A 15,360-nucleotide genomic window follows, 5' to 3' on the forward strand; every position below is an offset into this window, starting at 1 on the left:
ACAACCAGTCACAGATACTATGATACAAAAAAAAATACGTACAGTGTAAGTAATAGAGTTCAACAAATAGTCAGTACTTATCAGTAGATTTACTCCTGCCCTTTGAAAACAGTAACGTTTATCGCCGAAGTAAAGCATATTTTTGCATTTAATTACATCCAGCAGCAGAAATAGTTAAATAGAATAACATAATAAAAAATATCTAGATTTTATTCTCTTGAAAAAAAAAAGAGTAGATGATTTTGAATATTATGCGCTTAGCTATTTCTGTTGTAGACTGCACATGCTTGCTATACTATCCGCGAACCAAACTGACGACCGGAGTCATAAAACTTCACATTTCATGCATTACGGCTATGCAGGAGAGAAAAAATGGTAATATGATCTCGGTCGTCATTTTGGTTTGAGGATAGTATAGATAATGAGTTACCTGTCTGTGATTGATAGTAGCTGCGCTTAGTTCACTAAGTTTTATTGCATGTTTAGTATAGTCAGCAGCAAAGATGCTACGTAAATGAAGGGCTCATAATAATCTGGGAAAAGGTATAATTGTTCTCAATCTAAAGTGTCATAACATAGGGAGACAGTTGAATAGATCAGCCTGATATGAAGTATAACACAAAAAAATCGCTGGAAGTTACAAACTGAAATTTTGTCCAAGAGTGATAAATTTGAACCTGATTGGATACCTTACCGACAGTTATTAAACACGATCATAAAATCGTACAACCTTGACAACACCCAGGACACTTACGTGTGCAGCATCCTTTATCTTGTGGGCGCCATCGAGATATCATCGACCTCCTTTTATAAGCATTTTTGATTCGCGTTCTATGTTTCTGCATTTCGCATTTTGATCTGCCTGCCTTCTTCCTTGTGTATCGGCTGCTTCGGGCCTGCGCCAGGTCACAGCGGCACCGAGACCCTGCGCGAGTGACGACTTCCATGGCACTGGGGCATTTCTGCTTCCTCCTGATGCATTGTTTGTAGCACTCGTCGGGCCTCGGGCAGGGCGCGGGCCGAGGCCGGTGCTTGTGGGCGCTGCATGATGGCGCGGACACGCAAGGTTTTATTCCCTTTACGGAGTATGTAGCTGAAATGTCACAGTACTGTTATGGTAGTTTTAACACAGTTGCATGGGTAGAAAACATTTTTAAGAAATTTCAATTCTAACATGGCATGGAGTAGGATGCACAACTTGCGCAACGCACAACCAAACCAATGAATCGGTCAATGTTAAATATGGCGGAGGTGGACGTCATGCCACAGAAAACTAACAAACATTTTAAATACGAGGACGTTGACGTCTGGTGCAACCGTTTAACCCTTTGAACGCCAAGAACCCGCGTCGTTACTATTCGTGCCCACAGCGCCAAAGACAACTATAGGTGTCATGAGTCATGCATGACTCATGACGTACGTTGTCAAAGTAACCTTCACACGTTCAAATAAGGTTTACATTAGCTCGCTTGCGCCCGGGAGCTTGGCGTTTGAGTGATAATAGTAAGTGTATTATAACTACGTGAAAAAAGGCACTAATTTTATTAGCGGAATCACTAAACTTTATAAAGCTAAGTCCCCTGCCACGTCTGTCTGTCCGTATGTTCGCGGTAAACTCATAAACTACTAAACCGATTTTCATACGGTTTTCATATATCATTAAAGTGACTGTTGAGGAAGGTTAGAGTATAATTTGTTAAGGTTTACCCGGGGCGGGTCGGATCAGATCGCTAGTATATGATAATAAATCGTAATCTGGAACCGTTTTGTGAAGATTTGAGCCGGTAGGTATATGGTTTCTTATGATCTATCAGGAATGGACCATTTTTAAGTCCTAAGGTTCAAAGAGTTCAAACGTACCTACTTTTGTCCCGAATCATACATATAGGTATAGATTATAGGTTAGTAAACAATAAACCACTTTCGTGTATGAGATATGAAATTTATTAATAGACACACGTTGCACACGACGCATATTTAAAGGAACACTTATTTCTATCAAAATAGGGGTTTAGGCTTCATGCAGATTGTCCACTTAAAAAGTTGTTGTGGATGATTTTGTACAGCTAGTTGTTTTTTTTTTAATCCGTTACTTTTACTTATAACGTTTAAAAAACAAGCAATCATATTATTTGTTCGCATTACATATTTCAACATATTTGTCATCTTTTGTATAGCGTCTTCTGACAGATTGTGCTGCTCTTCTACCTTTAAATAATAGGTATATTTTTTATATTATAGACGAGCCGTTTTATTCTTTATTAGATTATCTAATCTATTTACACTAGATGATAACATGATATTATTTATCTCAATTTGGGGCTGTAGGTAAGGGCCTCCGTTATTACCTGATGCATAACACATTAGTTAACTGATGTCTCGACTTGACTCAGTGCTGTCCATGCTCTGAAAACTTATTATATTATAAAAACTACTTTTACAGCATGGACTGCACCGAGTAGAGAAATCAGTTAACTAACGCATTTTTAGTAAAATTATATTATTCAATGCGCAAAACAGCTTATCAATATATTATGTACATATGATTACCTACAATTTTGATTTTGTAGTAGAGAGCGAGTGAAATTTGTCAAAGATGCTATTGGCACAAAAAGTTAAAAATATGTGCCGCGAAAACTTCCTGATAAGTGCACAATATATATGTATATATTGATTTTTATAATATATCAGATTAAATTATCAGATATATTTTATCATAAATATGCACGACCACTTTTTGTCATGGATCATGGAGTGTCTTAAATCAAATCGGGATTTGGACGTCAGATTATTGTGCATTTTATGCAACGACAGTAGCGACGCCAGCATTTCACGCAGCAGCCATACCAACACGCGGCGCAGCACGGAATGCAGCACTTATCACAGCACGGCTGGCAGCACTCCCGGCAGCAGCGGCAGCACCACGCCGCGCAGCAGCGCCGGCAGAAGGGCTGCCGGCGCCGTTCGGTAGACTGCCGCAATCTGCCTCGGTGACCTTTCCCTGCACAACATTCCTCCTGCGATCGTTGGCGCCCTTGTCTTCTCTTATATTCCGAATAACGATTCGTCCCTTCCAGCCTATCTTTATTTATCATTCTTGATTCCCGAGACTTTCTATTAAGGTACTTTTGAATTAACGATGCTTTTCTAGGATTCGAGATATTTTGTCCTTTAAATTTATCACACGAGCCACATGACGTCCTGGACCTTGTAGCCATGATAGAAGCGGCGCTTCGACAGGGTCGTATGCCTGCTAATGTGGTTTTCCTCAAACAGTCTTCCGGCCTGGAACACTGGGGTAGCGACGGATGGCATCGCGGGGGAGCACATGATGCGCTCGGGGTGCAGGGCGGGTGGATAGCGGGCGACATCGCTAGCAATATATGTTACTCTGAAAACAATTTAACTGCCACTCACTTAAAAATAATAATCAATTAACTTACCTGTCAAGATATATCTGTTCTGGCACCACTCTCTCAAAATCACTGGATAACAAAAAGGCTGCCCTACCTACCTACTTCAATGGACAACATCTATAAGCTTCAAACCGACACGGATACAGCGACGAATTTAATGCATAAACATGCAGTTATGAGTGTGTAAAACCATAACAAAACATAGATACCTACTCACCTAATTTTCTCGATGGGGGACCCGAACATGACATCTTAAATTGGTAGATCTGGTGGTTGGCCCGAATACAGCTCCAGCTTCAAATGTTATACTAAATTTAAAAGAAAAAAAAATTCAATCATCAGTTCTGGTAAAATCTATGGATAATCAAAGACTCTCTAGACTTCGTTTAAATTTGATACAGCAAAACACCTAGTTGCAGGTAAGTAGAAAATACTAAAAATCTTTGTTAAAACTTTTTTATTCGACGTCGTATTGAGAAATAAATTCACAACTTTGTACAAAAGTTCAATGCCCACTACTACATTGAAAAGCTAGGTAGATAAGATACATCAAACGCGCGATTTGTGTAAACACATACCAGGAGCAAACTGAAAGTTTTCAGAATAGAGTAAACTGTTATAGTTAAGCCATTACTCTTTAGTTTAGTGCGCGTGCTTTAACTCTTTCTGATAACGTGTAACAAATTTTCATTAGGACAGGATCGCCCCAAAACGCGCACTGCTTAATCTCCCAAAGCCTTTTTTGTATGGCGATCTTGGGTCCTCAAAAGCTATGTATTAAATTCATGAGGTACCCATTGAGATTTAATTTTTTAATGCTTAAGTATCAATGCATAAGAAATACTAAAACTCTGATGAATGCATCGTTTTTCATTTATATTAACCGCACAACTGCGATGTAAACTTTTGACGGCGCTGTTAAATGGCGTGCTTCAGTGTATATGATTATCCCTTAACCTTTTGAACGCCACGCCTATCGCACGCGGCGCGTAATCGTCAACCTTGTCGGTACGCATGAAGGTTGATATTGGGCTGTAGCCGCGCACGTCATATGACGTCTTTGGCGGTCAAAAGGTTAAAGAATCACGAAAGCGATTAAATGTGAAATTCAAAGTGTAAACAATCGTGCAAGAACTGGGCTTCATTGTAAAAATATACTAAAGCCTATTGTAATACTGTTGTTGACTGAGCCCACAGTGAAAAAAGCGGCCAAGTGCGAGTCGGACTCGCCCATGAAGGGTTCCGTACCATTTATGACGTATTAAAAAAACTACTTACTAGATCTGGTTCAAACCAATTTTCGTTGGAAGTTTGCATGGTAATGTATATCATATATTTTTTTTAGATTTTTCATTCTGTTATTTAAGAAGTTACAGGGGGGGGGGACACACTTTTTTTCACTTTGGAAGTGTATCTCGCGCAAACTATTCAGTTTAGAAAAAAATGATATTAGAAACCTAAATATCATTTTTGAAGACCTATCCTTAGATACCCCACACGTATGGGTTTGATGAAAAAAAATTTTTTTTTAAATTTTTATGACGTATTAAAAAAAAACTACTTACTAGATCTCGTTCGAACCAATTTTCGGTGGAAGTTTGCATGGCAATGTATATCATATATTTTTTTTAGATTTTTCATTCTGTTATTTTAGAAGTTACGGGGGGGGGGGGGGGGACACACTTTTTACCACTTTGGAAGTGTCTCTCGCGCAAACTATTCAGTTTAGAAAAAAATGATATTAGAAACCTCAATATCATTTTTAAAGACCTATCCATAGATACCCCACACGTATGGGTTTGATGAAAAAAGATTTTTTGAGTTTCAGTTCTAAGTATGGGGAACCCCCAAAATTTATTGTTTTCTTTCTATTTTTGTGTAAACATCATAATGCGGTTCATAGAATACATCTACTTACCAAGTTTGAACAGTATAGCTTTTATAGTTTCGGAAAAAAGTGGCTGTGACAGAATCGGACAGACAGACGGACATGACGAATCTATAAGGGTTCCGTTTTTTGCCATTTGGCTACGGAACCCTAAAAACAGATAAAATAATGACATGAATTTTTTTGGATCAAAAATACATTAAGTAATCCAGCAACTTTGTCGCCTTTTGTAACGGGGTTCGTTTGCGTCAAATCTGGAAGTTCTGATTTTTTGACAGACTTTTTTTTGATGTTTGGCTTAATGAATAATCCAAGTTTGTGACCTCGAGCGTCGAACGCCTTAGTTGTTAAAATTCGTAAAAACCGCGAAAATTTCGGTTTTTTAAAGATTTGGGCGATTATAACCCTAAAGCACTAGTTTTTAGGGTTCCGTAGCCTAATGGCAAAAATATTTTATTATAGTACCGTCTCGGGCGTTTTTAAAGTAGACTAAAGGGTCTAGCCGCAATCCTATAGTGAAACTGCCCCTGGCTGAAATGTATACCTTTCTTAGAAGCGTTAATTGGTCTTATTATAAGATATCATTTTACAATATTTCAAGCCTGGAATCCCCTTGGTTTGGATAAAAAAACAAAAATATATAAAACCTTTTTAATTTTTCTTAGCTAAACTAATGGTTAGATTTCTTTGAAATTCGGATTATACATGGCACTAATAGCAATACATTTAAAAAAAAAAATCAAGGTTCTAACTTATTTACAAAGGCCTAAAAAAATTTTTTTTTTTGTTTTAATTTTTTTTTTATTATTTATAAGAGGGCGACAACCTCAAGTTTTAGGTATTTAATGCACAATACAATATTGTATGAAATATTTTTTTTTCATAAAAATCCATTTGTGGCAACAAGGTAAAAATGTCTTACTAATGCAGGCCATTCGACTTAAGGCGTCTGTAGGTTACACATTGGGCCAACGTACTTGGCTCATTGTGTACTTCCGCCTTTACAACCATTTAGTAGGTATTACCAGTAGCAGCTAGTCGAAGCGCTGGTGGCCTAGCGGTAAGAGCGTGCGACTTGCAATCCGGAGGTCGCGGGTTCAAACCCCGGCTCGTACCAATGAGTTTTTCGGAACTTATGTACGAAATATCATTTGATATTTCCCAGTCGCTTTTCGGTGAAGGAAAACATCGTGAGGAAACCGGACTAATCCCAACAAGAAGGCCTAGTTTATCCTCTGGGTTGGAAGGTCTGATGGCAGTCGCTTTCGTAAAAACTAGTGCCTACGCCAAATCTTGGGATTAGTTGTCAAGCGGACCCCAGGCTCCCATGAGCCGTGGCAAATGCCGGGACAACGCGAGGAAGAAGAAGACCAGTAGCAGCTAGTCGAGCAGAAAAATTGTTTACACTAAGTATATATTTTTAATGCAGTATTGCGTATTTCATAATAGGAATGTTGACGTAGTAGTTGTTTACGTACAGCAATGGTAGATTACATACCGAGGCCAATAAAATAAGAAATGTCTACCATGATGGTTGGTCATAATGGTTGTAAAGGCGGAAGTACACAATGAGCCAAGTACGTTGGCCCAATGTGTAACCTACAGACGCCTTAAGTCGAATGGCCTGCATTAGTAAGACATTTTTACCTTGTTGCCACAAATTGATTTTTATGAAAAAAATATATTTCATACAATATTGTATTGTGCATTAAATACCTAAAAATTGAGGTTGTCGCCCTCTTGTAAATAAAAAAAAAAAAATTAAACAAAAAAAAAAATTTTTTAGGCCTTTGTAAATAAGTTAGAACCTTGATTTATTTTGAAAATGTATTGCTATTAGTGCCATGTATAATCCGAATTTCAAAGAAATCTAACCATTAGTTTAGCTTAGAAAAATTAAAAAAGATTTTATATATTTTTGTTTTTTTATCCAAACCAAGGGGATTCCAGGCTTGAAATATTGTAAAATGATATCTTATAATAAGACCAATTAACGCTTCTAAGAAAGGTATACATTTCAGCCAGGGGCAGTTTCACTATAGGATTGCGGCTAGAGCCTTTGCTACAATAGGAGACTAGAATTGTTTTCGAGATATAGCCTTTCAAAGTTTATAATTTTTTTCAAACTTACTTACAATAGCAGTGAGTATGCACTTTTGTCTCAGGTGATGCCGCACCGCGTGCCACTTAGCACGATCGTTCCTAAGGTCAAACAAAGCTTTTTGACAAAGTTGCGTTCGGGGCTCGAGGTCACAAACTTGGATTATTCATTGGGCTAACATCATAAATAAGCCTGCAACAAATCAGAACTACTTACCGGATTTGATGCAAACGCTAATGTATAAAGTTGCTGTATTAGAGTTCAATGCCAGCAATCCCTAAATATAAATGATAACCGAAAAACTTACTCATACCTCATGAACTATATGCCTCGTTGCGTTTTGCTATATGATTTCTCTGTGGCCTTCTCTAAGAACTTTCAGCGTTGCCTATGTATGTTTGTAGACATTAACACGGAGAAGAAAAAGGTGAGGGTTTCGCTTTTCTATGCACGTATACATATTACTATATATTCTATATTAACTTCATGCTCTCTGGCAACCCAACATAGCGTTTCGGCATCTTTATTTTATGAGAATTTGATACTCAATTGGTATTTAATTTGTACTTAAGTACTTAAAAAAAATTATACCCCTTTAATTTGGGAGTAAAAGCCAAATGAAGTTCTCGGAATCTTCATCTAAAAGAAGTATTTTTTTTTACCAGTACTTACCATCGCCGACACTGTTAACTGTCCATCGGTGGACCTTATTACACAAGACATAAGGTCCACTACTGGAGAGTGAAGAGTGTTGCTGTTTGTACCTAGATGGATTGTGATTGAGAGAGAACATGATATCTATATTTGGGTAGACCAGGGATGAACGTAACAAGTTTGTTTAAAATTTGATGTGTTTTATGGTTGCGTAGTCAAGTCAGTGAGTCCGAGGCTTTACTACGTGATCGTTAATCGTTACTAGTCATACGATTCGTTAGTACTAAACAGTTGCAATCTTGCATAGATATAAACTAACAACGCATTGACAAAGTGGTAAAATAAAAACTTAGAAAAAAATACTTAGACGTAAAGTAGGAATGATTTTATTTTTCGCTTCCTATAGCGTGAGGTATGCTTGGATATAACTCAAAACTAATCGAGATCTTCAAGTGTTTTTATTTTGGAAATAATCACTCTGAAAGAAAAAAATAACCGCACTAGTGCGAGCTGGACTCACCCACCGAGGGTTCTAGTAAAAGTATAAAAAACGTAAAAAAAAATTTGGGCACGCATATAATTATGTCCACGCCTACCGTTGTTACACAATAAATACTAATAACAACTAATAAATACTATCCAAGGTAAAACAAAAATAGTGGGTATCCGTTTAAGGGCATAGTCGGTACATATCGTGTTCTGATTACGAAGAATATTTTTATGACGCGATTTTTTTTCATTTAAAGTCGATACCTTCACGCGTTCTCGAGATAAAGGTTCTGACAGATAGACGGAAGTCAAGAAAATTTCAGGGGTGATGTACTTAAGAATTATATTTGTTTTGTGTCTTGATATACTGCTACATTGCTGGACATACTATAAAGTGACTAAAGGGAAGTGAATCATATTCTTACTTGCTTATCAAAATTCAAAACTCCCCTGGGTCACCATACTTTTAACCGAATTTTAATTAATTGGGTATTCGTTTTTAGTTGTATACAATATTCTTTACGTTCATGCCTGCTCTTCCCTTATGATTGAACTTTTGTACCTATATGTGTGACATTTGTATGCTGGTTTGCGTGTGAGTGGCAGTCGTAAGGCAGCTGGCTTCCGAAAATATGTGGACTACCTATTTGCAGGTTCCTTTTGTACAAAGCTGTCAATTAGGGCGATAAAGTAACTTACTCAATAACAGTTAACCTCACTCTACAAACTCACCCATAATATGCTTTAGTTAATTTCGTTTTGTTTTGTCATATGGTGGATTTTTCTTGACTCATAATTTTAAGCATTCTGAAATTCCATTTTATAGGTTTTGAGAAACTTTTTTGTAATGTTTTTACGTTTGACTGAATGATTTTGTATTCTTCTAATTTCAATAACACTGACACTTGTCATTTATTTTTATTTTTTCTAGCAGTTTTCATAGGGCCAGTAAAACATCTATAGGGGCGACAGTGGGCGACAGTTAGTGCAATCCAAAGGCCAAAGAGTTATTTTTCGTAATCAATAGATATGTAAGTCATCCTATACATTCTACGTCTCTTCTCTTTCCGCAAGACTCATAAGACATACTATGGAGTGTGGAATTAAGAGGAGTGACATCTCTTATGGTAGAACTGTTGCATAAGTGCCTATAAATAATAGTTCCAAATATCTCCACAGTAGCGCTAGAGTAGCTAAGAACCAAAGAGCATATAATCACTACGTGCTAAGAACCTCGGCGTTATTGACGGAGTGAAGTGCGCTGTCTATGATTTGATTTTTTGTTCAAGTACTCTAGGTATTGTAGCACCACCTATTTAAGGTTTTTAGGGTTCCGTAGCCAAATGGCAAAAAACGGAACCCTTATAGATTCGTCATGTCCGTCTGTCTGTCCGATTCTGTCACAGCCACTTTTTTCCAAAACTATAAGAGCTATACTGTTCAAACTTAGTAAGTGGATGTATTCTATGAACCGCATTAAGATGTTCACACAAAAATAGAAAAAAAAACAATAAATTTTGGGGGTTCCCCATACTTAGAACTGAAACTCAAAAAATCTTTTTTCATCAAACCCATACGTGTGGGGTATCTATGGATAGGTCTTCAAAAATGATATTGAGGTTTCTAATATAATTTTTTTCTAAAATGAATAGTTTGCGCGAGAGACACTTCCAAAGTGGTAAAATGTGTGTCCCCCCCCCCCCCCCTGTAACTTCTAAAATAACAGAATGAAAAATCTAAAAAAAATATATGATATACCATATACATAAAATTGGTTCGAACGAGATCTAGTGAGTAGTTTTTTTTTTAATACGTCATAAAATTAAAAAAAAATTTTCAAACCCATACGTGTGGGGTATCTATAGATAGGTCTTCAAAAATGATATTTAGGTTCCTAATATCATTTTTTTCTAAACTGAATAGTTTGCGCGAGAGACACTTCCAAAGTGGTAAAATGTGTGTCCAAAGTGGTAAAATGTTGAACAAGATCTAGCAAGTAGATTTTTTTTTAATACGTCTCAAATGGTACGGAACCCTTCATGCGCGAGTACGACTCGCACTTGGCCGCTTTTTTGATGACACTTTTTGGTATATGGAGATTTCTTTCCTATAAGACATACATTTGAGAGTTGGCGAGTGTTAGGGTTTTTTTTTAAAACACAAAGGAAAGGCAAGGTTATGCTGTAGATTCTGGAATAAGGGAGATTATATGGGTGCTTTTATACTTTAGCGTGGTCGACCACATACCACTTGGTTTATCGTCACGATAAAGCATAAGGGCACAAAATAGTCACTTTATAAGTTTTTATGCTATCGTAAACGGTAACATTATATTATTATATTCAGAACCTTTGCTTTATTGTAAGAAAAATTGTATCGTTGCTGTGTACGACCATTATAACTATTATTATAAGTATAAAAGTTTTCTTCACTACGCTTAATTGTTTGTATATCAAAAGTTTCTTGGCAAAATATAGTGCTTTATCAAATTAAAAGGTTGTAAACCCCCATGAATAAGCCATTTGAAAAATTCTCAAAAAAATAATCACAAAAAAATCTATCACTTCGATTCGATCGGTGAAAACCTTTGAGATGCCGTTAAGGGCCATTCAGGAAATACGAGGATTTTTAGGGTTTATTATTTTTTTTTCATATGGCAACCCTAACCAAAGGGGGCTTCCTGTGTGAAACAGTTCGAGAAGCAGGCGCCGCAAGCAGTTCGCGTCACGAGGCCCGAAATTCAATCCTGATTCCGATTCAGTCACCCCGCAAGATACCATTCAGGTCGTGGTTAGAGCGCCTATTCCTAGTACCAAGTCTTACCAATTCAACTACTGGTGAGAAGTGCAAAACTACGTTTTATCTCCCCAAAAGAGGAGTTAACCCTTTTCCAGGCCGCACCAATCTACAAGGTTTTCCCAAAAAATCCAAATATATTCCAATTAATCCAGCATTTGAAGACAAGTGACATTTCCTGAAAGTGACGTTTCCTGTAAGTTGAACCTTAAATCCGAATGCTAAAGTTGAAATTCTAATGGCGCGTATGTGGTCGATAAATCGTACTATGCCTGGAAAAGGGTTAAATCCCAAGTTCCCTAGCAAAAAATTCGACGACGACACATCTTTTTTTTCTTACGAAGCAATTATTTCCTAAAATATTTATATTTCAAAAAAATGGTCGTAAAAACCAGTATTCATTTTGAAAGACCTATCCAACGACACCCCATATCATAGGATATGGGGTGTCGTTGGATAGGTCGATATACGTATAAGAACAAAAACGCCAAAAATGTTTTTTTCACTACACCAACTGGTTGCCTTCTTGATTGTTCAAAAACTAATGCGAAAGTTGCATTTTATCCACATGTGGGGCAAAGTAATCACATGCAAATTTTGAGTTGTTTCCTTGTGTTAGCTGGTGGAATTGACTTTTAAATAATACATATTACGTTCATTGGGATTTGATTTGGTTTGATTTTTTTGGTATTTCATAGTTAGTATTTTCCTCGCGTTGGTGTGGTGAAAAATTTTGTTTCACTCGGAAGCAAAGTTTGACTAACCCTCGTGCCTTGAAATGAAACATTCGCAACGCTCAAGATTCCACTTCTCGAACCACTCGCTACGCTCGTGGTTCAATTTTAAAATCTTTCGCTTGCTCGGGTATCAATATTGGCACGAGCGATTTTTTATACTACACATAGAATTGTGTCAAATTCTTGTTTTTTTTTAGGAATTTTATGCCCCGGATGCCATCTCTTTAAGTCAAATCTAAAACCCATTGCACCTGGGGTCTATGTTAAATTAAAGATTAAGTTAAACAAATTTTACACGAAAAGTTCATTTTAATAAATTTACTGTAACTGGATGAGTGAAATTGATAGTTGATCACAATATTGGCAGGTCAGCGTGAACTGACTACTGGACACGGTTTATGGACGTTAGAGTATTGTGCAATAGCGACTGCAGTAGGTTCCGCAGCACGGACAGCAGCACTCGTCGCAGCACTCCTGGCAGTTCTGGCGGCAGGCAAGGCTGCAGCACTTTCCGCAGCAATGCCGGCAGCCCTTACGCTTCAGCCTGCCCCTGTGCCCTTAAAATGAAAATAAGATTCTTAAATATTATGCAATATCATGAAGCACCTAATCATATTATGTATACATGGCATTAAGTTCGCCTTTTATACGATATGTTTTTTTGTGCAATAAAGATTAAATAGACAAATAAATAAAATGAGACAAGGACTCAAAACTTAGTTCCACGACGATAAATACATACATAGAAAACGTCCTATTACATACATATGAACAATAATCTCGGGTCAGAGGTGTAAGGTTAGGGCCGTTCTTTTATTGTTCATTTATATCGATGTCAAGGAAAAAGTGATCTTAGTGCGTTACGCCGTTACTTATTTATTATTTAATTAAATTACAATGCTTGTTTCATCTTTTTCAGGGTTCTTTAAGCTATAGTCTGCGGGAGTGCGCGTGCGGGTCAGATACGGCCCGCGAGCCCTTACTTGTGTGGGGGCAAAAAGTTTCGAGACTCCTGGTCTATTCCATTTTTTTTATATTTTTTTTTTTATACTACGTCGGTGGCAAACAAGCATACGGCCTGCCTGATGGTAAGCAGTCTCCGTAGCCTATGTACACCTGCAACTCCAGAGGAGTTACATGCGCGTTGCCGACCCTAACCCCACCCCCCTCGTTTGAATCTTCAACAGCTCAAGTATGGAATTGGACTCGTGTTTCAAGGGTTTCGTGTCATCACACCTTCTTTAAGAATGTGTTATTTACTAACGCCTCAACAATAATTAATATATTTGTTAGAGTAAAGCCGCGTATCGACTGCGCGCGGCTGCCGCGCGAGCCATGTTCGAACGCGGCAAACCTGCGTTTTGGTGCGCGAGCCAATTTTAAGCCGCGTATCGACTGCGCGCGGCAAACCATCGAACATTGGCTCGCGCGGCGGCCGCGCAATATGGGGACGGCTCCGCCGCGCGCGGCAGCTCGAACATTGGCGCGCTCGAACGTGCCCCGCGGCGAACCAGTTCGTGTCGGTTTTTGGTGGCGCGGCAAAGAAGCGTCAGTGTGTTGTGCGCGCGCAATTGGGACAGAGACACGCGATTGGGAAAATTGGCTCGCGCACCAAAACGCTGGTTTGCCGCGTTCGAACATGGCTCGCGCGGCAGCTGCGCGCAGTCGATACGGGCCTTTAAGCGCATATTTTCATATAGCGCGGCGGCCGCGCGCGGCAGGCGATCCGTGAATGCCGACACTTCTCGTTATGCATCTTGCCGCGCGTCTCTGTCCCAATTGCGCGCGCACAACACACTGACGCTCCTTTGCCGCGCCACCAAAAACCGACACGAACTGGTTCGCCGCGCGGCACGTTCGAGCGCGCCAATGTTCGAGCTGCCGCGCGCGGCGGAGCCGTCCCCATATTGCGCGGCCGCCGCGCGAGCCAATGTTCGATGGTTTGCCGCGCGCAGTCGATACGCGGCTTTAGACCAAGTTGGCAACGATTTTTTTATAGCACAGTCTGCGCAAGTGTTATTTAAACGTCATAATTTCATAGAAGTTTCATGTTTAAAATAACACTTGTTCACCCTGGGCTATCAAAATCACTGCCAACTACCTTGGTCTAACCAAAACTCTATTAATGTTGTTATGCAGTAACTTTTAGGTTTGCTCTTTCGACATACACGAATACACTACCATCGAGCTAAACCTGCGATTTTAATAATTCGCGCCAATATAATAGGTATAGTAATATCCAGAAGGAGATCAAATAATGAGCAAAGCCCGAGCAAAGGATAATAGAATAAAAACAAAACGATATAAATAATGATACACTACCTTTTCCAGCACAACATTCATATTCAGCCCGAGGTGTTCCCTTCGATCTTTGGTATCTCAAATATCTATGCGTTCCGTGCAGCCTATCGTACTTTCTCAATCTTGCCTCCTTAGACTTTCTCTTAAGGTATTTTTCAATATGGGCAGCTTTTCGGGGAGATGAACTGTTTATGCTTCTACCTGAACCGCCATCTGAATACTTATTACAATAGCCACACGACCCCAAGGATCTTGTAGCCATAATGGAGACTGCACTTTGACAAGGCCTTATGCCCAATTTGGTGGTCCTCGCTAAACATTTTTCTGGTTGGGAGCACGGAGGTACCGATGGATGGCAGCGTAAGGGTTGCCCCTTCGTGCATGATGCACTCGGAGTGCAGGGTGGGTGAATTGCGGGTGCCATTTTATGTATTGGTTTCTCTGAAAATATAGCGTTATTATTTAAATAAAGATAATGGATATTAATAGTAAGAAAAAGCTAGCGTAACAGTTTGATCTCAAGCTAAAAAACAATCAGGTATACCTGCTGCTGCTGAACATACCATTCCGTTCCGATGTGGTGCTAATTCCATCGTTTCAAGAAGATTCCCAGAAGTTATGTTCGTCTATCAAGGGTGTTCTAACACTAGTTACAGCCTAATTATCTACCATTTATTTAGAAAAATGTTGGACACCATCTAAAAGGACGTTCAGGCTGCGTACACCGGCAACCGAGATGCAACAAAATATTTCCTACACTTCTGACCATGACCACGTCTTATTTATTCTCAACGCGTTAGAGTGCATGCTCGGATATTTTTAAGCTCAAGCGCAAGTCGAGTTGTGATGATTGGAGGGTTATGGATGGATACAGTACAAAAGAGTCTGCAGAGGTAAATATAAGTAACTAAACCCTGAACTCACCTATTGCATTATTCTATCGGAAATTATGCGCCGCATTGTTAAAGGTATGTACTA

At 38.7% G+C, this 15,360-nt stretch overlaps 1 long non-coding RNA gene across 1 annotated transcript; it reads right to left on the reverse strand.

Annotated features, from left to right (window-relative positions):
• Positions 1-1,928: 1,928 nt before the first annotated feature.
• On the reverse strand, positions 1,929-10,249 carry LOC133523670 (uncharacterized). The gene is made up of 2 exons (XR_009800265.1): positions 9,281-10,249; positions 1,929-3,391 (listed from the first exon to the last, which is right to left on the reverse strand). It is a non-coding gene; the product is annotated as an uncharacterized LOC133523670 (long non-coding RNA).
• Positions 10,250-15,360: the final 5,111 nt, after the last annotated feature.

This window comes from Cydia pomonella, chromosome 12 (assembly GCF_033807575.1).
Source record: "Cydia pomonella isolate Wapato2018A chromosome 12, ilCydPomo1, whole genome shotgun sequence".
In the NCBI taxonomy this organism is placed as follows: Eukaryota; Metazoa; Arthropoda; class Insecta; order Lepidoptera; family Tortricidae; genus Cydia; species Cydia pomonella.